General features: G+C 53.1%; 1 protein-coding gene across 1 annotated transcript in view; it reads left to right on the forward strand.

Annotated features, from left to right (window-relative positions):
* The first annotated feature begins 319 nt into the window (after positions 1–319).
* Positions 320–26,923, forward strand: part of SLC2A9 (solute carrier family 2 member 9) — a 269,728-nt gene continuing 243,124 nt past the window's right edge. Inside the window, exon 1 of the mRNA XM_053217574.1 lies at positions 320–574. The gene's annotated coding sequence lies outside the window, so the exon portion shown is untranslated. The remainder of the gene's footprint in view (positions 575–26,923) is intronic.

Consider the following 26,923-nt stretch of genomic DNA (forward strand, 5'->3'; position numbering starts at 1 on the left):
AGTGATACGGATCACCGGATCCAGTTGAAATGGTGGCATAAAGACAGAAATAACCCTGGGAGACATCTGGCAAATGTCTGGAGACTTTTTTGTTGTCTCAAGCGGGTGGAGGATGAGGGGCTGGGCCTGGGGCTGGGGGTGTAAGAGCAACACGGGGCATCAAGTGGGCAGAGGGGCCGGGGATGCTACTAAACATCCTGAAATGCATGGAATTATCGTTAAAATGTAACAGTGCCATTGTTTGCGAAACCGGACTGGAGTGGGGCAATAGTGAGTCATTAAGGAAATTAACATCTCACCCCTTGAAAGGAGGAGGATTGCGGTCAGATCGGGAAGGAGCTCTGAAGAGGCAACAGGAATCCAGTCAGCAGATCGGACAAACAGCCTGGGGGCAGCTAGTACTGAAAAAGCCACGGGACTTCACGGAAACTCTTGAGAGACCAGCCCTACCGGGGAGGTAGGACTGGCTGTCCAGCCAGCAGGAATCTCAAGGCCATCATGTGGCTCCAATTAGTTCCTAAGTGGCCGTGAGCTCAGAAGCTCTCCCCAAGGTCTGAGCCCAAGACCGGAGGTGGTGAGTAGCCGTCTTGTGTTTTGTGGCTGCAGCTCATGTTGTTGTTTTAAATATTGGGGGGGGGGGGGGGCGGGGGCCCAGTGGGCAGAGCCGGGGGCCAGAGTTCTGGGCTTTTCTCCCTACGGTGCGGACTGAAGTGTGCGCACGGCGTCCCATCCTGAAATCTCAGGAACTGGGGTACGTGGCGGGGGGGAGCGGCTGGGCGTCATGTCCTGAACACAAGGCTGCATGTAGACAGCCCTCAAGGAGGTTTCTTAAAGCGTTCACGAAGACGTGGAAAGGGTGAATTGGTGATAAATTAATGACACTTCAGTTCTCTCATCTGCAAAAGGGGGAAAGTAAGACGGCGAAGGTGGTCGCGTGAGGCCAGCGGGGTGATACAGTAGCATGACTGAGAAAGTCAAGCGTCCTTTAGAAAACCCCCGGGTGTGGGGCACCCGGGTGGCTCCGTCGGTTAAGCGTCAGGGTCTTGATTTCAGGTCAGGTCATGATCTCACAGTTGGTGGGTTCGAGCCCCGCGTCGGGCTCCGCACCTAACAGCGTAGAACCTGGGTGGGATTCTCTCTCCCTCTGTCTCTGTTCCAACCCCCACTTGTGCTCTCGCTCTCTCAAAATAAATAAATAAAAATAAATAGCACCCCCCCACACACAGATGCTACTCTCCTATGGGTTTTACACCCCAGAGCATGTTTCCAGGACAGCATTAAAAACAAACAAAAAGTCACAGCAAAGCAGGGCCACACCGAGATGGAAGGCAACCAGCACACGTGACCGAGGGCAGCAGAAGCAGGTGGGACACACACGTCGGTGGTCGGCCACAGGGCACTTTAAGGGAAGGGGTCAGTGAACCGGGAGAAGAGGTCCTTGGGTCAGGAGTGCATGTGCACCCTCTTCAAACGTGTGAGTGTCTGTCCCGGGGAGCAGAGGTAGCCTTGATCCTCGCTGCCCTTAGATGCTAAACACAAAGCCCAGCGAGGGACAGACAGAGAGGCAGATTTCAGCGCACCTAGACATCCTGGGAGGGAATTGGCGTGAGCCGCGGGGTCCGTGGAAAGAGCACGCAGCCTTGACTCTGTTTTCTTTGGCAGGGTGGTGGGGACAAGTTATTTCAACTCTTTGAGACTCCATTTCAATATCCCTTAAACAGGAGCATTGTAATTCTTCCATAATACTAGCAATCATGGCAAAAACATTCGTACCGTATCTTCTCTGTGCCCCGGGCCCTGTTCTCACCTCTTTCCGTGGAGTAACACACTTGTGACTCACGGCAGCTTGCGATACAGGTGCCACTATCATTGCTGTAGTCAACAGAGAGGAGGCTCAGAGAAGGGGAGTGGCCAGGGTCACACGGCAAGTACGGGGTACAGTCGTCGTACAGGGTACGATCTCTGTAGGACACGGGGTCTCTGCAGGACACAGCATGGAATATGGCTCTCCTTGATCTCCTTCCACCTATCAGATGTCAACCAAACCACAGCGTGTATGATTATCAGCGTGCCGTGATGACACCGTGCTGTGCAGTTTCTGGATCAGAATTAAACAACCTCAGCAGTCTGAAGGTGCGGACAGAAGCCAGCGAGTTGGCGTAAAACGGAGATCGGCAGCAACGCCATTCTGCACTTACTCAGATTCAGTCACCCAGACTCTCACTTCACTGCTCGGACCGCTTCTGGAATGTTCTGGTCCATGCTGGGGGCTCCTCTGTTGAGAGGCATCCCAACAAGCCGGTATCTACTTGGTGAACTGACGAGTGAGATCATGTCAAAACAGAGGATGTCTGTTGCATGGGAGGTCACCAGGGACAAATTCATAGATGACAGATTGCAACAGAGTATTTGTAATATCTGAAACTGACATGACCACGGGCACCTTTGGGGACCAAACCCCTCTACACAGTCGAAAATCCATGTATGATTTTTGACTCCCTCCCCCCAGTTTAACTACTGATAGGCTACTGTTGACGGGAAGACCGATGGATTCATAAATAGCCCATATTTTACATGTTATATGTGTTTTATGCTATATTCTTACAATAAAGTAAGCTAGAGAAATGTTACTAAGAAATTCACAAGGAAGAGAAAATACCCAGCGCCATAGAAGTCCACTCGCACAGTTCAAACCTGTGTTGTTTAAGGGCCAGCTGTATACCCACAATGCACAAGGGACTTCTCTGGAAATTACCAAGAAAGACAGGAACGACTATGGAAATGGACTATGGAAACGACTATGGAAACGGAACGACTATGGCAAAGGATCTTGATGGGCAAATCACAGATGTGGAAAACAGGAAGCCTGACCAATGCTTTGAGGAGATGCCGCTGGGGCTAATTCCCAGAGGCTTGCCTGTGAAATCAGTGCACCCGTTAGACAGGTCGTGCTGGGAGCGCGGAGTTGACTCACTGCTGAGTTGAGGCCCTCGTGCGTGAGGCACAGGAAGGTCTAGCCGCTTGGGGCGATGCTTTCTCAGTGGGCGATGCTCAGTGTCGGTGGGGATGTGGGCTTGGGCACCCACCTCCCTGGAGGTGGGGAGGTGGCCGGGGCAAACTTTCTCTGGTTAATTGTACTGGGTGGCTCAGTCGGTTAAGCATCCAACTTCAGCTCAGCTCATGATCTCAAGGTTTGTGGGTTCGAGCCCCGCATCGGGCTCTGTGCTGTCAGCTCAGAACCTGGAACCTGCTTCAGATTCTGTGTCTCCCTCTCTGTCTTATTTATTTATTGAGAAAGGGAGATAATGCGAGCAGGGAGGGGCAGAGAGAGATTGAGAGAGAGAGAATCCCAAGCAGGCTCCACACTGTCAGTGCAGAGACCAACGCAGGGCTCGATCTCACAAACCATGAGATTATGACCTAAGCTGACACCAAGAGCTGGACGCTTAAGCGACTGAGCCACCCAGGCGCCCCTGACTTTCTAGCATTCCGACTTCAGTTAAGATTCTTACCCAACCGTCCATGATGTTTTGCGGAATACAAATTCCTAGAAGAAAAATAACCAGTGGCATATATTAAGCCCAGTTGCCAAGCACGACGCTAAGGATGTTACGTCTGTGTCAGGTAACCCTACAGCAACCCCACAAAGCAGGTAGGATGTTTATCATCTCCGCTTTACCGATGAAGGAACAGAAACCAGAGAGGTTGGGTAACTTTCCCAAGGTCACACAGCTGGACTATAAACCCAGGCTGTCTGAGTCCAGGCTCCACACTTCCAGGAAGCTGGACTTAGTCTGGGAGGCCGTGCAGAACCCCTAGCCTGGCGTGGCCCCTGCTCTTCTCCTGGCTAACTTCATTCTGGATGGATCAGTGAACCACCCTGGGCCTTGGCTTTCTTGGTGTCTGCGGTGGATTGAGACGGCGTTCCCTCCTGCGGTTGTTATGAGGTATAACGTCTGCAAGGTAGTCAACAGATGACTGTCATCAATGTGTCATTGTTGTTGCACGGCTCACGTGTTCCCTCGAGGGGTCAGGGCCCAAGGTCCTGGAATGAGCGTGGGATGCTGTGTTCCACACGTGGGTCCATTGGGGTGGCTAGAGGATCCCCAAGGAGCGAATGTTGGAGGGAGGGTGGTGGCTGCATTTAAGAGGGAAGAAAAGGCTGGGGCGCCTGGGTGGGTCAGTCAGTGAAGCATCCGACTTCGGCTCAGGTCACGATCTCACGGTTCGTGGGTTCGAGCCCCGCGTCGGGCTCTGGGCTGACAGCTCGGAGCCTGGAGCCTGCCTCGGATTCCGTGTCTCCCCCTCTCTCTGACCCTCCCCTGCTTGTGCTCTATTTCTCTCTCAAATAAATAAGCGTTAAAAAAACAAAACAAAACTAAGAGGGAAGAAAAGGAGGGCTGAGACGCTGGGCCCTGGCAAGGAGACCGGGTGAGTTCAGCTGATTGTCGTGGGCCCAGAAAGTCCAGTCAGGGCCCTCGCCGGGAAAGACATGTGAGGCTCTGGATGCTTGAACAGGGGTGGGAAAGACATCGGGGAGAGGCAGCCCCCAGGCTTTGGCACCGACAGATCTGACTTAGAGTCTCACTGCATCTCGGCCCGCGTCTGACCTCGACACCGTCCTCAGGCTTTCCTTGCTCAGACACGGGCTCTGGATGGTGCCCTTGCAGAGTGCTTGGGGACTGGGTGATATGAGCTCAGGCATACAGGGTGCCTGGCAGGTGGCCGTCACCACCCCGCCTTCCCTGCACGTCGAGGGCCAGGGACGCAGGGGCCTGAGCGCAGCTGGCCTTGGCCCCGGGCTTCCCTCGTGACCGCAGACAAAGGGTCCAATTCGCCTTCTTGGGTTTCCTGCTTTCTTCTTTACAAAAACAGGAAGGAACGCTGCTGCTGTCCCTTATCCAATCCCCCACATGGGTTTCAGTCAATGCAGCCATTTCTTACAAGAAAGATGTAGTTTGTTTTTGTTTTTGTTTTTTTAACCTTGACTCTTAGAAGGTCAAAATGGCTTTTTTAATGAAATGTTAAAAGTCAGAACTGGGAGAAAATAGCACCAGACAAAAGAGGGGAAGCCTCTAAAATTTGATTTCTTTCCCTGTGTTCCTGTCTTGCTCTCCCACCAAAACCCAGCGGAAGAACTGACCCACGTTATGACTGACCTTACAAATGGAGTTCCAGCTCTCGGGAGCCCTTGCAGCCTCCTGGGTCTCTCGGGAGCCCTTGCAGCCTGTCCCCAGGAAGTAGCTCGTCTTTGACTTTTATGCACGTGCATTTAAATACGGGGAGACAGGAGAAGGAAAAGGGGTAATCATGAAGCATTGTGGGAGGTAAGCATCCGGACCGGAGAGGTTGTCAGACATTCATCGGACGGGCTGATGGGGCGGGTTCCCCTGCACCCTTCCCCGGCTTCCGAGTGGACAATTTTCACGGGAGGAATCAGGAGATAATTTCCTGGCTGAGGACCTTGGCTCTGCTCTCAGTGCTGCTCCAACCTCCGGATGAAATTGCCCTGCCGGTGATTTCCAGGCAGCGGATGGGAGCAGACCCAGGCAAGAATCTCGTCTCGACGTGGGGTCCTCACCTGGCAGATGGCCTGTCCTTCCTCTGCCCTCTGGCGCCGCACTTACCACGACTGTGTTTGACTTCACGAACTGGTGTTTTGGAAACGTGGGTATAAGTGCTTGATTCTCACGGTGTGGACTGGTGCTGTCCGTACCTAAGTGCTGCGCACGAACGCACTCCAGTCATAATAGTCCAGCTGGCCGTTAATGTGCCTTTAGCGCTAAGTCAATGAGCTTTTGTTGGGCCCTTTCTATGAGTCAGCCACCATGCTGACTGTTGGGGGTACGCTGACAGGGACAGACACACAGTCCCCACTTGGGGGAGATAGCAAACATCAGGCGACAGACAGAATGATCGTAAAGGGTGACAGACACCCGGAAGGACGCAAACCAGGGGCTGGATGGAGAGAAAGACGGCATGTTGGCAGCGAAGGGGGTCCTCCCAGTGCGGGGGGAAGCCGGCGGTGACCCCACAGGAGAGGTAGCTGAGAACGGTGGCAGCCAGGGGAGAGGAGAGGTGGAGGTGAGAGACAGGTTGGATCTAGAACCAGTGCGTGTTGCTGATGCACGGTGAGGTCGAAAGGGAAGCGAGGAAGAACCAGGATGCCACCAAGGTTTCTAGCTACCCAAGGGAGCCGGGAGAACTGGGGGGCCACCGGGGGGCCCAGAATGGGGGAACGTTTAGGAGAGAAACTCAAGAGTCTGTGAGTCACCCAGGTGACGATGTCCAGTGCGTAGCTGGACGTGTGGGTCTGGAGCTGTCAGCCTACAGGGGCCTCGACCTTCGAGGTGCGTGTGATCTGGTGGGGATCAGTGTTTGTAATGAACTGTAGCATGCATGACAAAGCCAAGACTTCCATTAGGCAGAAAACAGGGACATTAGGCGAACAGAGGGACACCCGCCAACCCTGTAGGGGGGTGGGTAGTGTAAGGAAAGGACACTTGGACGGAGTCGTGAAGGATGAGTACATGGAGAAGGCATTTAGGTGGAGGGACAGCCTGGGAAAAGACTCATAATATCTAGAGAACGGTGAGGAAGTGCCTGGTGCCGCATGGGTGGGCAGCCAGGAAACAGGACGCTGGAGAGTTACACAAGGGCCACCTGCCAGACAGCCTCTTAAGCCATGCCGTGTGCCCCGACCTTGGGCCACAAAGTAGATGACCAGACGCACCACCTGAAGTCCTGGCAATGGACGCTGTCCTCCAGTCATTATCTTTCCGGCCCCCTCGGAGTGGCTGCAGGTCAGCTGCAGACCATTTGGGCTTGCCCCCGGGCCAAGCTGATGCACCCGCGAGCCGAGCTCAGATTACTCTCTCGCTCTGTCAGCTGGCGCTATGGGCTGAATGCTCGTGTCCCCCTGTTGAAGTTCTGCCCCTGCTGCAATGGTATCTGGAGACAAAGTCTTCAGGAGAGTAATTATGGTTAAATAAGGTCAGAAGGGGTGGGGAGGGGCTCTGATCTGATAGGACCAGTGTCCTTAAAGCAGAGACACCATGGAAGTGGTCCTTTCTCTCTCTCTCTCTCTGTGCTTCTGTGCTATGTGAGGACACTATAAGAAGGTGGCCATCTGCCAGCCAGGAGGAGAGCTCTCACGAGAACCCGACCCTGCTGGAACCTTGATCTTGGACTCTCCAGCCTCCAGAGCTGTGAGAAGGCAAATTCCTGTGGTTTGTGTCACTCATTTATGATATCGTTGGCCAAAGGTGTCCGCTGCAGGAGAAGCATCAGCTGAGGGAGAAGCATCAGTGCCATAGAGGCAGATGACCTGGGGCCTGGGGCACCTGTTCATGCAGTTTGCAGGGCTCTCTGGACCTTCAACCCCCTATGTTCCACTTCCCAGGGCCTACCCGATCCTAGCAAATGTCAAGGTCATGAGTGGCCACATGCTCAGATGGTGTGGCATCCTCAGATACAGTTTCTACTAAGGCCCAGCAGCATGCCGGGAGCTGTTTTCAAACAGTGCCCAGTCCTCTGCTGTGGATGGCACAGTCTTGCTCTAGACTCTTGGGGGTCTGCACCGTGCCTCTCCCGGTGGGGCCTGCAGGGTCTCCATCTGACATCTTTCCCCACAGATGCCTGTGGTTCTGCGGGATCTACTGGGCTGGACAGCACAGGGGCGAGGCTGCTTATGCCTCTTCCCAGACCCGTACACAGGCTTTGCCTACCTTGGGATCCCACGCAAATCTTCCACATCTGACACATAGGTGGAAATCATATCCCCAGTTGTGCAACATGTGCCTCTCAAACCTGGAGAGGTTGAATGTCTTTCCCAGGCATAGGGGATAGACGTGCAAGACTCTGTCCTTTACCCGAGAGAGGATTTTCCAGCATGGTCTCCACCGGTGGACCCCAAAGAGCTTCACTGATGTGACCCTTGGCCCTTTGGGCTCTAGGCCTTTGGGATCTTGTCTGGTTTACCTCCCTCCCACCTTCCAGAATGAATATGCTTTGCCAAAGCACACAGAATTAGTACTTCATGCTTTTCAAGGGCACTTAACACAATGCCATCGACATGGCAAACCATTGCCATGTCCCATAGGATGTCCAGATGGTCTAGGTCCCTTTGCGCTGCCGTCACAACAACAGAAGAATGAGTAGAGCCCTAGAGGAAGGCCATATGTGGGTACCATCTTGTCCCATGTGGATGTAAACTGCTTCTGATTGTTCTCTTTCATCAGTGTAGAAAAAGATCTAGTTGCCCATGAATAGCTGCATTCAGCGTACTCAAAAGCATCCACACTAGAAGACTCACCATATCAGTCAGTAACTACAGCTGGGCATCTACTACTGGGTTAAGTTCCCAAAGTTCCAGGGTCTTTTGCTCTGACCCATAGAGTTCTGGTGAGGTCAGCCTGGTGAATCACGTGGGGATATCACGGGGACCACTACTCCTGGATACCCCAATACTCTGAGGGGGGCGCTGACCTCTGCAAATAATAATCTAACACATTTTGTAAACGATGTAATATTGTTTCTCATTTACTATCTTGGCACGGGGTGGAAGTTCTCAGGCTTTCTTAGGCAATATCTCTCACTCTGCAGGTCAAGGAACCAATGTGAGAGTTCTTTTCCAGGGTCTTAGCATGTCTTTCCTAAACACATTCAGGACCCAGGGAAACGACTGCGGGGTGGGTTTGGTGACTCAGTGTACCCACTATATGACATACCTGGGCCGGAACGATACTGACTACTTGATTCCTGTATAGCTGATTCTAATGGGGGGCTGTGACCATTAGAATGGCAGTGCCAGCCCAGAGCCTGTATCCAATGCCTGATGGCTAATTTGCCCCAGTGTATGGTTACTTGAGTATATGGCCGCAGAGTCTTTGGGGGATTAAATGGGGGAATCCATACCATATCCACCTGCCGTCCCACCTGAATTCAAGGGAAACTGCTCTTTGTACCCTTGTATCAGATAGTCGTTGGCTGAGTCTGGGGGCCACCAGAACCATCTGCTGAGAGCAAGGGGCGGACGGGGAGGTTACGGGACCAAGGAAAGTAAAGGAGGCTTGACAAACACCATGGAGAGTGAGGTGCTGAGAGCACCACCCCTGTTTGAGCATGGCGCCCTGCCCTAGGGACTGAATCCACAGGCCGGCTAGCCCATCCGTGGGGCAGAAGAGAAAGTGGAGACTTAGCCACCCAGGCTTGGGGTTCTGCCAGAAAACGGTGAAGGCAGACAGGGAGAAGTATTGTTTAGGACACTGGTATGGGACGTTGAGTTAAAATCTCAAGTCTGACTCAGACGAGGACACTATAGAACGGGGAAGGCTGCCGGACCTGGAAGAAGCTGGTGACCATGGACCACGACAGTCAGAAATTTAGCAAGATGAACGCGTACTGGATTCGCGTCCTGGGGCTGCCACAACTCTCACCATCCTGGGTCCAACCCTCCACCTGTAAGGCTCACCTCCCTTGTCTCCGCCCACTCTTGGCCCCACCGGATTCTGCCTTTACTTGAAATGTTTACACGTCGTCAGCATGGACTTCTTTGGCATTCATGTGGACTTTTAAAAAATGTTGCATTAGATATTTATCTTGATGATTGAGGGTTTTGGTGCCTCTGGAGGTTTTGCTGCCGACACGAATGCCTCACCTACCTCACCCTAGCCCCAGCTCTGAGAGAAGGGGCAGCTAGAGAAGTAGAGGAAACACAAGAACACAGGATCTTGGAAGCCAAGGAAAGAAGGTTTATCAAGAAGCTGATACAACAGGATGAGGGGCAACATCACGTGAAACAAATCAAGCCGGACATAGAAAGTCATGAATTATAGAATCTCATTTCTATGAGCTGTTTGTAATATCGAAAAAGGGAAAACAACATACCTGACCGACTGGCTAAATGACATGTGGTCACCGAAAAACTAGAAGCTAAAACAGCCATTGAAAATGATGTTGGGGATGTCTGGGTGGCTCAGTCGGTTAAGCATCCAACTCTCGATTTTGGCTCAGGTCATGATCTCACAGTCATGAGATCGAGCCCCGCATTGGGCTCTGTGTTGAGTGTGGAGCCGGCTTGGGATTCTCTCTCTCCCTCTCCCTCCGCCCCTCCCTGCAACCCCCCTCAAAACACAATGATGTTAATGAAGAGAAATCTTCTGGAATGTCAACTGGAAAAAGCGGGATGGGAAAGTATAAACAGAGTAGCAACAACTGTTTAGAATTCTATGCAAAATAGTTACATACATGAAGAAAAGAGGGCATCCTGTATGATTCCACTTCCATGAAACTCTTAAAAATGCAAACTAATCCGCAGGGACAGAAAGCCGATCAGTGGCCGCGGGGTGGAAGGATCACAAAGAGGCACCGGGCAAGCTGATACGTATGCCCACTATTTTAATGGGGTGATGGGTTCACAGATGTGTCAACATGTGTCAACGCTAACTAAACAGGTATACTTAAAAATATGGTAACACAGTTAAGTATCACATTCTCCGTTTTACAGATGAAGACATTAGGACTCAGACTTCAGGAACCTTGTACAGAGTCATGCAATTTGCAGAGGAGGAATCCAGACTTTACTCGCCCTCGTGTCTGTGCTCATATCTGTTATGCTATCTCTTGGGATAATAACAGTAAACCCAGGGTGCCTGGGTGGCTGTCGGGTGAGCAGCCAACTCTTGATTTTGGCGCAGGTCATGATCTCACGGTTCGTCAATCGGAGCCCCACGTCGGGCTTGGTGCCGTGCGGAGGCTGCCCAGGATTCTCTCTCTGCCCCTCCCGCCCCGCTCTCAAAATAAATACATAAATATTTTTTAAAAAAGCAAAACAGTAAATGCCTCTCACCACCGGCTGTAAGGGATGCACAGATCCTTGGCAAGGCTCATTCTGGCCACCCCAGACAGTCTCCTGGGATAACACTATCGATGAACGCTGGCTGTTGCTAGAGCTCATAACCCAATCCTTTCCACTGAAAGCCAGCAAAGAAGACTTGGTCCCTTAGAGATGGAGAAAGGATTTGGCCATTCAGGGCTTCTCGATGTACATATTTTAGGAATGCTAAACCGCCACAGGTACCTGGCCTCTGCAGAGCCAAGTGTGGGAATATCTGGTCCAGAAGCTTGTCCTAAATGAAATCTCTGCGCATTTGCAGAATCGCCCCTTTTCTGCTCTCATCACTGCCTCCCTTGTGATTAAAAGTGCCCATCAGTAAAGGATGAGACTGCCATCATCATTCCCTCCCCGAGTCACTGGGCTCAGTAAGGCCTCGGTGCTGGCAGCGCCCGGTGCAGAGCCCTAGGGCCGGATACAGGAGTCGTTAATTCCTAAATTGGCCGCGTTGGACCAATCCAGGAAGCAGGTGACACTTGGATCAGGTGGGGGTGACCAGGCAGAGAAGGCAGAGGAAGTGGGAGGGTGCACACAGGCCGGGTGGTGTCACACACTCACCTCACAGAATCGAGTCAGTGGTGAGGGCCAGCAGGTGGCCTCTCATTCAGCAACCCCGATGCCCGGGTCCCGCTGCAAGCCTGTATCTGGGCTCAGCGGGGAAAGGCTGTCGCGTTCATTAACGACGTCTGCCATGGCAGTGGGAGGGGAGAGTGACGGTTCAAAAACCCTGCATTTGCTGCTTCTTGGTCAATAAAGGCTAGAACTGGATGAGGAGGCCAGGTGGTGGAGGCTTGCATGGTCTGCTGAAGAATTTGGGCTTTTGGTGGATACCAGAGATTTTAAACTTAGCTTCCCCATTTTTATTTATTTTTTTATTTGTTCATTAAAATTTTTTTTTAATGTTTGCTTTTGAGAGAGAGAGAAAGAGACAGAGCACGAGCAGGGGAGGGGCAAAGAGAGAGGGAGACACGGAATCCGAAGCAGGCTCCAGGCTCCGAGCTGTCAGCACAGAGCCCGACGCGGGGCTCGAACCCACGAAGCGTGAGATCATGACCTGAGCCGAAGTTGGACGTTTAACCGACTGAGTCACCGAGGTGCCCCTAATATATATTTTTTGAAGTTGATTTTTATTTATTTTGAGAGAGAGAGAGAGAGAGAGCGGGAGAGGGGCAGAGAGAGAGAGGGGGACAGAGTTCCAAGCAGGCTCTGCGGTCAGTGCAGAGCCTGACGCGGGGCTTGAACTCACGAACCGTGAGATCATGACCTGAGCCCAAATCAAGAATCGGATGCTGAGCCACCCAGACGCCCCTAGCTTAGCTTCTCTATTCTTAAAACAGAAAGTACCATATCCAGAAGATTTCAGGGTAGATACTGAGGATTTCTTGAAAAAGGCAAGACTCAGGTTGAATTTAGAGAGAGGACTGTGGTCCAGAGAAGCAGAGGGTGGAAAGAGCGTGTTCTGGAGGGACACGGTGTCCGCTGGGACGCGGTCGGAGATGGAAGGAGACTGTCGCGGCCAGGTAGACACGGGGCTCTGGCAAAGCCGGCTTGGTGTGGCGCACTGGGGCTGGCGGACGGGGTGACGGGTTACAACCACACACCCGCCTTACTCACCTCACCGCTGCAAGACAAACAACCTTGGAATTTTCCAGGTATCTCGTGCAACGCAAGAGGCTCCAATCAGGTGCAATTAGCCACAAAAGGCGGCAGTTGGCTTTTCACAGAGCATTGGACAAAAGGAGGAGATTGAGTTGGGTGTTCATCTTTGGCACTCGAAGATGATAAAGGAATATGTGTCACCAGGAAGTGGGGGTGGGGTGTGTGTGGGGGGGGTGAGCCTTCCTCACCTGCTCCCCAGTGGCTGCCTCTGCATTTTAGTTCACTGCAGTGCTTGTCCTGCTCAGGGAGGTTCGAATTTTTCCTTCCCAAAAAGGGAATCGGGGCTCGGCGTGCTTATGTAACTTGCCCAGCGTCACGGGGCTAAGTCATCAGAATTGGAACCGCACCCCCATGCCCGTGTGTCTGAGGACAAAGTCCCTGGGCTGCCCACCCTTTCCGGAGCGTTTGAAGGAGGACAGTGGGGTTGCTTCAGCACAGGCTGAGGGCACGGGCCAAACGGTGACCCAGCGAGGCCCGGCCTTCCCTGTGCCCCAGGCCACCCTCGGAACCGCCGTGCGAGTGGGTCACTACTCCTGGCCTCACCCTGGTCTAAACCTCCGTCATCCCTCGTGTGGACCAGCCTGGGTCTTCCTGGGGCCACTTTGTCGCCGTCCTCCCGCCTCCCCCCCAGTGCTGACACCCCAGGCCTGCCTGCCCTGCCGACCTCATCGTCCCCCACAACCCCTGCCCAAGTTTGGAGACCTTCAGCCCTTCCCACTGCTCTTAGTGTTATCCCAGGACCCACTTGCCTAACGTCATCTATTAAGGCAGGCCTGGCCCAGCCCCACAGTCGGTCCCTCAAACCCTCTCCCCCACCCCATCCACACATGTCAGACTAACACTCCTCAGCTCAGGTCAGCATCTCCTGCCATGGCCCCTCCTACCACCTTACACCACTTTCTAGAATTTTCCATAATCGCACCTGAACATCTATTCAAGCGTGTGCGTGTTTAATGTCTGATTCCCCAGGATGTGTAAGGGCCAGGAAGGCAGGCCCCTTTTCTTCCTGGTTCGGTTCTGGGCCCATAGAGGGGGCCTGACACAGAGCGGAGGCTCACTTACATCAGTCCGTACCGTTGAATGAATGAGTGAGTGAATAAACGAATGCATGAATGGGTGACCCTCAAACAGCACAGCTGCACGCCTCCTCTCCAAGACCCTGCTCTACCTCTGTTGAGGTATGCTGGAACATTCTCTGTCTGTGACTGTCCCCCACCCCCATCCACGGTGCATCCTAGGGGATAGGAACGAAGCCTTATTCATCTGAGTATCCACGGCTCTCAGAATGGAGAATGAAGTCGGCCTCAGAGTATGTGGTATTTTCCTTCCCCAGTTCTGGAACCAGCCACGGTGCTCTGAGTCATCTGTGTCTTTATTTCTAAAATGAAGTTCTGTAACGTGACTCCCCTGATCCCTTAATTACTAGGGCTGATAGTCTAGGCTTTCAAAACCAGAAGGATTCACTGTTTCCTTTAGACATGAGATCATTTTGGCAGTTCCTGTTAGGGTCCTACTGTGCCCGTCAACAGAGGCTTTGGAACCCCTCTGAGAGTCGACCTCCAAAACGCAGCTGTCTTGGGCCACCCCGGGAGCAGAGAGGCCTCCGCATTTGCTTTGGAAAATCCACAACAGCATGTCATTGGTCATTGGTCCTTAGTTGGTCAGGAAATCTGAAGCTAATTAGATTAGGCTCAGCAAACAAGGCAGCCTGTTTGCAAACTGCTTTATTTAAAAAAATTTTTTTTACATCTTATTTATTTTTGAGAGAGAGAGAGAGCGCTAGCACAAGAGGGGGAGAGGCAGAGAGAGAGGGAGACACAGAATCCGAAGCAGGCTCCAGACTCTGAGCTGTCAGCACAGAGCTCGATGCGGGGCTCGAACCCACGAACCCTGAGATCATGACCCGAGCCAAAGTCGGACGCTCAACTGACTGAGCCACCCAGGCGCCCCTTGCAAACTGCTTTCTTGCAGTTAGGCTTTGCCAGGAAAGGCAAGGTCATGCGCTGACCTATTAGCTACACAAGTGATTGAATGACGACAGATCTGATCTTCCTAATGCTGATTAAAAACTTGGCTTCTCAAATAGAGGTGGAATTTTATTCCTTCTTTTCTAATCTTACAAGAAACCAGAAGGAGCTAACGGCAGGGGTGAGCATGGTGAAGATAGATTGGATGGGGGGTGCTCACGCACACGCACTTGACCCTGATGCCCAGCCTTTGGAAAGCCTCTTCCTCAGCTGCTGTCACAAACCAGTGCACATCTAGAGTCCCGACACCCCTCAGTCCAACGTCGCTGGGAGGCAGGTGGCTCACTTCTCTGCCCCAGACACAGCAGAGAAAGTGTGATGTTCCAATCCAGCCGCTGAACTAACTTCCCAGCAGTGCAAGAGTCGGGATTTGGGGTCCTGTAAGCCTCAGTTTCCAAATCTGTAAAATAGGGATGATAATGGCCTCCCGCAGCGAGTTGCTGTGGAGATCACGAGGTCACTCACATGATGGGGCCCAGGGGGGCCTAGTTCATGCGGGATGCTCAGTGAGAAGAATTCTGTCTTTCTTTGGACGTGGACCCAAAAGACCAGAAGGGCCTTTACATCTAGTCCAGGGTTGCTCAAAGCACGGAACTCAGGGTCCTTCTTGGTTGCCTGCTCGAGCATGCTTTTATTTACGTGTTTATGCCTATATTTTCATGCCTATTAGGTTGCTTGCCTATCATTGCTTCAGGCGGTGGTCCTCAACCATAACCACACCTTCCAATTGCCCGGGGAGTCTTTAAAATGCTCCGGCCCACAGAGGGGCGTGGCTTTGAGATTTTATACAACATCCTGCGAGCACCATTAGCGTGAACAGCCAGGATGAGAACGATTGGCTTAGGGCAAAACTGGGTAAAAACTAGAAATAACTCAAAAGTAACATAGCATCAAGGCGCCAAGCTAAGGCTGAAGTCTGGGAAACACGAATCAGCCAATGGTTTGTTTGAAGGCCACGTATTGGGATCATCTGCGGATGGAGGGGTTGGGGGCGGGCAGTGGTGCTTGTGAAGTTTCAGATGGCTTGTCCCCTGCCAGGTCCGTTAAGTCAGAATCGCGAGGTGTGGACCTGGAAGACCCGTGTTCCCGTCAGTCTGCCTGGCCCTGGTTCTCTGGAGGGCATTTGGGAGCTACTCATTTTGTGAAGGTCAAGGCCCCGCTCAGGAGGGAGGGAGGCAGGGCGTGGTCTGCCCGACAGTGGAGAGAAGGGGACGCTGACCAGCCAATGTCAGTTAGTCACACTGCCCACTGTAGGGTTGAGCCTACATTCACTGCAGGCAGCCAGGGCCTGCACCGAGGCTGCGATTCTGGGTGCACTGCGGGGTTCTTTGGGGAAGGAGGGGTGGTGAGGCTTCTCTGAGTATGTCCAACCAGGTCCCTAGGACTTGAAGGAGACAGAGAGTGGTAGGTCCAGGAGGGTCCGTATGGCAGGAGTGTTTCCTGGGTGGTAACTTGCGGGTAAGCTTCGTGTTCAGACGGGTAGCGGGATGGTGAGTCACTCCCTGTCTAGAACCTCCAATATTTGCTGCCCAGAAGGCACAGGTGGATCATCTGGAGAATTCCATACCTACTCATCCCGCTCTTCCTGCAGCCTGGTCGCAGTACTCGCTGGGAGACTGTGGAGAGACCCAAGAGGAAGGAAACCCCTGCGTGCTGAGCAACCCCCTCCGCCCCCTGCCGCCGGCGAGGGTCTACACCAAAGGCCGCGGCCGAGCCACTTAGCCTCTGAGTCTCAGTGTATGCATCTCGAAGATGGGTTCTCACAGGATGGTCGGGGGGGATGGGATGCAAGAGTGTATCTCGGCCCCGGCCCAGGATAGGCTCCTGATAATAACACGTGGTTGCCTGTCATAGGACAAACCTGGAGCATCCTGATGTCCACCTTTGCTTCTGCACTGAGCTCTGGCTTGGCTGCAGAGCCCAGCTAACTCATTTCAGGGGCTCTCTCTAATGCCTTTGAAGTGACCCTTTCAGAGGCGCCTGGGTGGCTCAGTCGCTTAAACGTCCAACTTCGGCTCAGGTCACGATCCCGCGCTTCATGGGTTCGAGCCCCGCGTCGGGCTCTGTGCTGACGGCTCGGAGCCTGGAGCCCGCTTCGGATTCTGTGTCTCCCTCTCTCTGCCCCTCCCCTGCTTGCACTCTGTCGCTCGGTGTCTCAAAAATAAATAAATATTTAAAACATTAAAAAAAAAAAGATGTTTTGTAAACAATGACCCTTTCCGTTCAACTCCGTTCAAGATACTCTGACTTGAGAGCTCTCCAGGAAGTGGTAGCCTCTCGTGGCTGGAAGGAAGCCAGCTGGGGGGGCGAGGTTGAAGCCTGTAAGAGGGACAGGGGGGTCCCCTGTTCCTTTGAGCATCCCTGCTCCGAGTCTGGTCCAGTAGAACCCCACCGGGCAGGGATGGTGGCAGCTCTTGACTTTATTCCAGCCTTCCAGCCTGGCGGGGGGACACTTGCCAAGGCTCATTCACAGGCTCTCGCTGAAAACAGCTGAGACAATGCAAATGAACTAGTAACCAGAATGAATAAAAATGTAATTGAATATAGCCACTTACTTATATACTTACAGATGGATGGATGGATGGATGGATGGACGGACGGGGGGAGGATGGACTGAGTGTGACAACTTTGAGAACTGCAGACGGGAAGAGCCATGGGGAGTGTGAATGCCTCACTGTCATGGGAAAAGTAGTGGGGAGAGTCCTGAGCTGAGAACCAGGACGCCCAGTGTAGCTGTGACTCATTTACAGTCCAGTTTCCTCCCTGCCCTTCAGTCTTCTCACCAGTACACCGTGCGGGTCGATCCAGCCCACAAAATTCTGGGCAGGGCTCTCTCTGATGATGAATGTGAAGGCATTCTGTAAACTGCACAACTCTCTAAAACTGTGATTTTTTTCCCCCCCAGTTATCACTTAATTTGCATTGTATCATTGGTTCCCCACAACAATCTGTGCAACAGGGAGGAGCCTCCCCAAGCCCAGAAGGTCCCGAAGTCACACTCCCACATCGCTATGCGAGCTTTGCTTGATGGGGTCCTTTGTAGGCAGCCCAGCCACATTCCTGTAAAGATACAGGGAAAGTGCGAAAAGCTCCCATGGGAGACAGGAGTCCAGGCACTTGGTGAACTTCGTCCTCTGTGCCTGCACCCTGTCTCTACTGGAAATGTCTGCTACAACCCTGTCTCCCTCTCCACTTGATGGGTCTTACTCATCACTCATTCATTACTTCTTAGCATATTAGTCCTGTTTTGTCTGTTTTATTTTAATGCCAGCACCCTCAAATCTTCCCAGAATCAGACAGGTCATAACAACAAATACGTACGTGGAGGGAACCACCAAGGTTTGGGTGGTGTGGGCGGAACGGCATCTTCCAAAAAGACGTGTTGATGTCCTAGCCACCCCATAGCTCAGAGTGTGAACCTATTTGGAAATAGGGCCAATCCAGATCTAATTGGTTAAATAAAGTCATACTGGAGTAGGGTGGGTGCCTAATCCAATATGGTGGATGTCTTTATAAGGAGAGGAGGCACAGGGAGAGGGCCGAGGGAAGACGCAGAGAGACCGAGGCTGGAGTTATGGCTGCAAGCCAAGGAATGCCAAGAATGGTCAAGGACACCAGACCCTACGAGAAAGTCACAGAACAGATTCTCCCCTAGAGCCTTCAAGACGGCATGGTCATGCCAACACCTTGATCTCAGCCTTCTAGCCTCCGGAACTGTGAGGAAGTAGGTTTCTATTGTTTTAAACTCCCCCGTTTGTGGAATTTTGTTATGCGGCCTGAGGAAATGAATGCCCTCGGGAACCGAGGGCTCCGATGCCCAGCCCTGCCTCCACTGCACACACTGGCTGTGCATCCTTGGGCAAGTCCCTGGACAGCACATTTCCCGTCTGCAAAGAGAACGAGTTGTGTCGGATCAGTATTTGTCAACTTTGCCATTAGTTAGAATTTCTTGGGACGCCTATTAAAATTATAGCTGATTATTTTTTTTAATGTGTATTTATTTTTGAGAGGGGAGCGCAGGGAGAAGGAGACACAGAATCCAAAGCAGGTTCCAGGCTCCGAGCGGTCAGCACAGAGCCTGATGCGGGGCTCGAACCTACGACCCATCCGATCGTGACCTGAGCCGAAGTCAGATGCTTAACAAACTGAGCCACCCAGGCGCCCCTAAAATCATGGCTTATTAGTCAGACCCTTCCTCGGGATTTTCGGAATCAGCAGGTCTAAGTTTCGAAAATCTATGTTTTTGAGAAACTCTCCAGGTGGTAGCAATGCCTGGCGTCTTGCTGTTGCTGCCCTCTGGTGTTCTAGATTTCTCAAGGGTCAAGCTTTGCCCCTTGACCCCACAGGCTCTAGGGTAAGCCTACCGTGGATGGTGCGTGTGGAAACCTGTGTCCGTGTCCGCGTCTCCAGCACATTGCCGGGAAGATGGCCAGTGTGCCTGGGGCGGGGGAGGGGGGGCGGTCAGGCACCGATCGAAGGGCAAATCATCTCTCCTGCAAACGTCCTGCTCTGGGAGGTGCCATCAAGGACCCCACTTGCTTCTCTGGGATGATCCGTCATCCTCCTCACCCACTGAATGTCCTTCTGTTGGAAACTCCTCTGCTTCACGCGCAGGGAGCTGTCCCTCTGGGCTGCCGGGGAGTGAGTCTCCGGTGTGTGTGTGTGTGTGTGTGGCTATCGTAACACACGTTGTAAGTATTGTAACTTGTCCACATGGCTCCACCCCTCCCTGCCCTCACGTCATTGCTCACACGGGTACCTTCCAGGTGAGGCCTTCCAGAACCATCTTTTTAAAATTTGCAATGTCCCCCCCCACACCCACAGCCCTCCATACCCCCTACTTTCTGTTTTTTCCATGGCACCTATCCAAATCCAATAAATTAGACTTGACTTTACTTACATGCGTGGTCTACGATCTGACTCCTTTCCCTAGAACGTCAGCTCACGAGGGCAGGAAGTTTTGTCCGTGCGTTCTCATCGCTCCATCCGCCGTGCCTGGAACAGTGCCGGGACCCCGGCACATGCTCCCATCAGTGCCTGCCGAATGAATGACAGAGCCTTCCCCACTGCTGTGTGTCTGTCTCCCTCCTCCGAGTGTGAACCGGGGGCTTACAGGAGGGGGCTTTATCTGATTCGTTTCTGTACCTCCAGCAATTAACATAGGACCTGGCTCTTAGTACGTCCTCGGGAAGCCTTTGTCGAAGAAATGAACGAGGAAGCGAACGAACAAATGAGCGCATGAGCAGGGTTTGCGTGGCCAAATGCAGCGAAAAAGTGTCCATTTGTGGCCTCGCCTGTGGCTGCTTCTCAGGGTGGCATGAGCCCCCGACATAGCCTCTGGCACATTCATAGCCCCAACAGGTCATGCAGGGCTGTAAAGGTTGAACTAAGTGGTCAAGTCCGGCCAGCCTGGGCACAACAGTGACGTCAGCGGGGGGTCAGTCCTGCCCCTGTCCCTTCTCCCTTCGCCAGATGGAGCACGTGACTTCCCCTGACTTTGTGCAAGAAACTGGCCTCTTGGCCCCAGCCCCGCGGAGGGAGAGCCTCTGTTTGCTCAGCTGTCCCCAGCAGCTGCTTCTCAGGGAACAGAGAGACAGAAAAGGGCACCGGCTTCAAGTTCACTGTCCACGCCCTGTGTTTCCTGGCCCAGCTGCACATGGATGTGCCATTTTGTGTTCTTTTCCCCCGGGCCCCTCGCTCTGGCCCAAGCTTTGGCAGACCCAGGAGAGCCACGGTCCGCCTTGGAAGGCTAAGGTGCTTGTGGGTCTCTCTTCCAAATCCACTGCTGCTTCTCCAGCCTTAGAGTTGTCACAAGCCAGGAAAGGACCGCCTGCCGGCAGGCTGCAGGGTGAATGGGGGAGTCTGGCCGGCGCTCCTGCTGAGCGGGCGAGGTCCTCTCTTGCTGCAGAAGCCGCTGGGGTCCATTTCCTCTCTGTGGTGCAGGGGCATGGGCCCTGCAGACTTCTCCTGAGCAGGGAAGAGTCTTTGCTGCTTTGGACAGAGGGTGAGCCTGAATGGTCCATGCACGACCTCAGCCTGCGTGCAGCCAGGCTGGGAGAGTAGGGCCGGCAGCTGGGGCTCCAGGGTCAAGGGGATCTCAGAACCCTCATCCATCTGGCTGGGGGGGGAAAGGGCCTGTAATCTTACCCTTCGAGGTAAGAGCCAGTGCAGGAGACAGATTCAGAACGCTGCTAAGCACACAATTCAAAGGAACACATGGCTTCTGTTAATTTTTTTTTTTTTTCTGTTTAGGCTTCCTTGGAAGTTAGTTCATTGGCTTCATTCATTCTTTCCTTCATAGAAACAAAGCGGCCTGCTCTATTCATTGATCTGTTCATTCCTTTAAGTAGCATATTGGTTTCCTCCCATTCATCCTTCTGCTAATTAATTCATTAGTTAATGAATTCATTGGAAGTATTTATCGAGCACCGTGTTTCAGAATGCATTCTAGGTGGCAGGCACAGCAGTCAACGTGACTGGGTGGCTGGGCTAGGGTTTCGGGAGGAAACAGAACCCACCCCAGACAAGTCTAGGGACTTACAAAGGTGTGGGGAGTGGTAAAGGAACAGATGGACAATGGCCAGGCTCTCTGAGGCTCACTCTGGGTGCAAGGGAAGGAGGTGGTGTTGAGAAGGAGGAGGGCCGTCTCCACTTGGGGAGGGTACAAATGTCGCCAGAGCTGCTGAACTGGGGGGACTGGGCCGCAGGGGAGATGACCGACCTCCTTGTCTTCCCACCCTTTGACTTCCTGCCCACACCTCCCTTGGGCCGATGGCTTCTTGCAAGGGAGTCAGCTGATGCTGTCCGTTAGGGCCGGCGTCCCAGGGCAAGAGCAGGACAGGGAAGGTGGGAACTGGAGCCACGGGGGCAGGAAGGGTGGCCAGCACATAACCCGATCCCAGCTCTCTGGGCTACACATTCTAGCCGGAGGATCCAGGTCGACGAACAGGTAAACGCTCATCGGACGGTGACTGAAGCCCTTCAAAAGTAAACCAGCGCAGGATAGATGGGAGATTATGGGGGTGATTAATCACGAGCTTGCATTTTATATCGGGTAGTCAGGGGGTCCTTTCCAACGACCCCTGTTGGGGTGCAGACCAGAGCAAAGTGAGCTGTGAGCCCTTTGCAGATCTGGGGGGTTGGGGGGGGCGGGAGATGTTCCAGGCAGAGGAACAGCAGGTACAAAATGTCCTGAGACAAGAGTGTACTAGAGCCAAAGGGATCCAGTTGGCCAGAGTGGAGGGGCAGGGGGAAGAGAGAGGGGGAACAGCATTAGCGCGAGTCATCAGAGTCAGAGGCTATAGCATTTGCTGAGGCCTGAGGACATAATCCTGAGCTGAGAGGGTCAGGAGCCATGGGGAGGGGCATTTTCTGAGCACAGGAGGGAGGAGATCCAACCTACATTATAAGGAGCTCTTGGCTGCTCTGTGGGGGAGTGGGGGGGGGGGCAGGGGCAGGGGCAGGGAGAGCAGGCTGGAGGGGAGGCCGAGGCAGTGGCTCCTCCCAGGGCTGGCAAGACCGCTCGGACTAGGGCTGAGAAGCAAGAACTGATGGGAGGCGGTCAGATTCTGCATCCAGGAAGAAGGGTGTGGACAGCAGGTCCTCCTGGGAAGGGTGATGCCACTGACCGGCACGGGAGGACCGTGGAGGAGCTGGTTTGGACAGGGCGGGAGGGAGGGCGGCAGGCTGGGGACCTGGCAAGTCTGAGATAATAATTATTCATGCAGGTGTGGGAGCTCAGCCAGCCCAGGGGGACCGCCCTGGCTCCAGACGCATGACTGTCTCCGAGCACTTGCCGTGCTAGAGACCGACCCGGCCGCTCCACTGGCGTCATTTGGTCACTTAATTCTGAGGTTCCTCTCAGTACCCAAGTGCCCATGTCCTGTGGGCTGGCCAGGAACGTGGCACACCTGGGCTGGGGTAGAACCTGGGCGTCATCAGCAGGCAGGTGGGAGCATTGCCGCCCAGGCAGCAAGTGCAGAGGGAATAAGCACGGGGAAGGGGAGGAGGCCCCGGAGAAGAATGTGGAAGGCGGCCAGAGACGCGGGAGAGAACCAAGCAGTGGCTCGGCGAGCAGCTCCGACGAGCGTTTCCGGGTCTCAGGAAAATCCAAGCAACCGGTGTCTGGTCCACAGCCTGTCCTTTGACATCTAAGCCACATGCTGAGTCTCCTTGGGGAACGCAAACTCACGGAGACCTGCTCCGGGCCGCCGAAGGCTGTTGCTCTCGTTGGTCAACTCTGCTCGAGCTGAACACCAGCCTGGGAGAAACTCTGAATGAACAGCTAAGTATAAATATTTGCTTGGACTCGCTGAATTTCATAAATGATTAACTTGGACGTGTTAAAAATAGGCACAAGTTTCAGGTGCTGAGTATTATGTCCACATGTTACTGATCTCCACGGAGGGACACGGTGTCCTGGTTATGATTACGGGTAAGGAAGTTGAGCTCAGAGAGGTTGAGTAGTTTGAGGTCACACTGCTGGCTGGTGGCAAGCTGGGTCACTGTGTGGGTGCCAGAGCCCTGTTCCTTCAGCTTCAACCAGACCCGTGAGCCAGGATGAGGGTTTGTATCTTAGAACATTCCGCTCCCCACCCCCCCGCTTTTTTTTCAAAGTACGATATTTTTTTCAAGTTCGATATTTCAAACTTCTTTCACAGTGGTAATTAAACCATGCATGGGTCTGACCATGCTTCTTTTTTTTTATGTTTATTTCTTTATTTTTAATTTTTTAATGTTTATTGTTTATTTTTGAGAGAGAGAGAGAGAACGAGAGCATGCAGGGGAGGGGCAGAGAGAGAGAGAGACAGAATCCAAAGCAGGTTCCAGGCTGTGAGCTATCAGCACAGAGCCCGACCCTGGGTTCTAATTCACGAACTGTGAGATCATGACCTGAGCTGAAGTCGGACGCTTAACTGACAGAGCCACCCAGACCCCCCTGACCATGCTTCTTCTTAAAGGGCTTGTAACAGTCCCACGAGGGCTCTGGTAAAACCCAAAGTGATACCAAGCCACCGTGTGATAAGCAGAGATAGCCTCTTTAAACTTTGAGCTTTCTTTCTTTCTTTCTTTCTTCTTTCTTTCTTTCTTTCAAGTTCTCTACCCTAATTTCTGACTTTCATAAAAGTAAAGAGCCCTCCTATCAGTTTTCTTCTGGAAGTATTCTCAGTGACAAACGGAACCCCTTGTTTGCCTTTAGTTTTGAGTGTAGAAGTTGTATGTTACTTAAAATTAGCTCTAGTCTTCGGTGAAGGCTCAACTCTCCTACTTTTTTATGTATTTAAATTCAAGTGAGTTAGGGGCGCCTGGGTGGCTCAGTCGGTTAAGCGTCCGACTTCAGCTCAGGTCACGATCTAGCGGTCCGTGAGTTCGCGGTCCGTGAGTTCGAGCCCTGCGTCGGGCTCTGGGCTGATGGCTCAGAGCCTGGAGCCTGCTTCCGATTCTGTGTCTCCCTCTCTCTCTGCCCCTCCCCCGTTCATGCTCTGTCTCTCTCTGTCTCAAAAATAAATAAACGTTAAAAGAAAAAAAATTCAAGTGAGTTAACAGACGGTGGAGTATAGGTCTCAGGAGTAGAACCAAGTGATTCATCATTTCCATATGACGCCCAGGGCTCATCCCGACAAGTGCCCTCCTTCATGCCCATCAGTACCCATCACCCATTTAGCCCATCCCCCTGCCCACCTCCCCTCCAGCAACCCTCAGTTTGTTCTCTGTTGTTAAGAGTCTCTCATGGTTTGCTTCCCTCTCTGTTTTTATCTTATGTTATTTTTCCTCCCCTTCCCCCGTGGTCATCTGTTTTGTTTCTTAAATTCCACATATGAGTGAAATCCTATGGTATTTGTCTCTCTCTGGATTATTTCCCTGACTCAAATTCTGAGAGCATCTCTGGTGCTGCATTGGAGTTCACTGACTTTTCTCATCAAGAAGGGTTCATTTGGGGGATCAACTGTCCACATCAGGACCAGCCCAGTCCTGGGGGCTTCCTGGTGGACCTTCCAGATAAGGGAGCCGGGTGTGGGGAGGCCCAGATGCAACCGCTAGAAGGGGCCAAGTGGACAAGGGTGATTACTGGTCACATACCGGCATGGACTGGGGCAGAAAAGCTGTGTAACAGGTGGCCCCTGGAAGGTTGTGACTGCATCAACGGAGAGACTGTGCATCCAGGTTCTGGAAACACACAGAGAGCGTGGGATGCAGGCAGTGAGAGAACAGCCTGGTTAGGAGGGTCCCTGACCCACAGCTGCTGGACGCTCAGTGCCATCGCCACCAGACGCAGGCTAGAGAATGCTTCGAGTCGCTCCGTGTCGGCCCCGGGGAGCCAGGCTGGCAGGAGCCCCTCCGCAGCCAGTCCAGGCTGAGCACTATTATGGGAGTTTTCTGAGGGCAAGAGAGAGCTCAGCGGGCATTGTGGCTTTTCTGGTCAGTTAGTCACCAAATATGCATTAAGTGCCTACTATGTGCCAAACTCTGTTCCATGCACTGGGACAACAGCAGTGATAAGAGACAAGGTCCCTGCCCCCCTCACCCCGCCATGGGGTTGGATTCTGCAGGGGAGGAAAGACAAGAGCCCCCAAAACAAATAGACAAAAAGGGTAACTTCAGGTAGTATGTGGAAGAAAATAAAAGGTAATGGAAGAGAGAAAAAGAGGGAAGGAGGGAGAGAGAGGAGCAGGAGAGGGGAAAGGAGGAAGAGGAGGAAGGGAGGGACGGACAGACAGGCAGGCCGGCAGACTTGGGGTCAGGGTGGGGTTTGATGGGGTATTGGGGTGGTGAGGGTCTGGAGTCGACGGCCAAGAAAGAATTCTTGAGACGTCTTTGGTGCAAGAATGGTGATTTTATGAGAGCACGGGGACAGGGTCCATGGGCAGAAAAGCTACACTGGGTTGTGAACAGTGGCTGGTTATATACTATGGAGTTGGGGAGGTAAAGTCAAAGGGAGGCCCCCAGAAGGACTTTCATGTGCTAAAGAGGACTCAGGAGACACCGGAGGCATTGCTGTGGTCAAGCCAAGGTTGTTTTCCCTCTAGTAAGGCATTAACATTAGGACAGTAGGGTTTCCTGGGGAAGGGATATACTCTCTTTGCCTCAAGTATTTGTCAAGGGGCTGCAGGTTATAAGGAAGTTTAATTTTACCTGCCATTTCCTTCTTGCCTCTGTTCCCCACATCACTGTGGAGGGGAGGGTGATGCTGGGGCTCCAGGAAACCCAATCTGTAGGTTTCTGGAGATTGGGTTATTGTTACGATTGCCTTTTCCTTATAATTTACTAAGCTATTTGTAAACGGATGGAGACTCTGTCCTACACGACTGGGATCTCTATCAGTTAACCTCTTGCCTTCCCCTTTCCTTTGTTCTTGGGCAGCTGGGAGAGCCTGAGGAATGTCACACACCTCCCACCTGGGGGGAGGGGGGGTTAGCTTGTGCATGGCCCTCAGTTTGCCTTACATTCCCTCATCAGGGTCGGTTCAGCCAGGGAGGAGAGGGAGAGCATCTCTAAGGAGACGTTTGAGAGAAGACCCCACAGGACAAGAGCCATAAGTGGTTTGAGGGTGGACCCCTGGGCAGAAGGAACAGCAGGTCCAAAGGCCCCGAGATGGTGGAATTTGGGTGTTTGGGAGGAAAGGAGAAGCCAGGGTGAGGGGCCTATGGAGGCGGATGGACAGAGCGGAGGGAAACGTTGGAGAGGCAGACATGGGCCTGGTCACCAAGGACCTCATGACCTGTTTAATCCCACAGTTGGTCGGCAGCAGGACCAGAATTGGAACCCACGTCGGTAGGTGCTCTCGCTGCGTGACATGGGGGAACGAGGAGGGGAGTCTGACTCTGGGCGAAGGGAGCAGCAAGTCAGGACTCGATCTAGGACAGACACCAGAGGCTCGGGGCAGGGAGGGTCCCTCGGCCTGGGTGTTTGCGGACAAAGTCGCCTTGGCCACCTCTGGATGGAGGGGGTCTGGAATGTGGGGTGAGGAGGGCAGCTGTCTGGAGGCTGTGGCAAGCCGTGTCCCTGGTGTCCCCGGGGAGAGATGCACCATCTGCCCGGGTGTAACTGAGAGCTGACGTGGCGAGAGATGTCGTGGTTCCAACTGGCACTAGGAGGGAAGTCAGAGGGAGGAGGGAGTCTTGCTCTCTGGCCTAGGAACTGGGATGGGGGCCGCAATAGGGGAGACGGGGAGGCCGGAGCAAAGAGGGCATTTGGACAGGGACGTCGGAATTTCAGTTTGGGACCTGTTCGGCTTGAGAAGCTTAGCCAAGCGTCAGCACTGACGAGGAGGTGGACGCATGAGTCTAGATCTCAGGGGAGAGGTCCGAGCGAAAGGGGTAGGTCGGGGCAGTCGACATCGTAC

This window comes from Acinonyx jubatus, chromosome B1 (assembly GCF_027475565.1).
Source record: "Acinonyx jubatus isolate Ajub_Pintada_27869175 chromosome B1, VMU_Ajub_asm_v1.0, whole genome shotgun sequence".
NCBI classification, from domain to species: Eukaryota; Metazoa; Chordata; class Mammalia; order Carnivora; family Felidae; genus Acinonyx; species Acinonyx jubatus.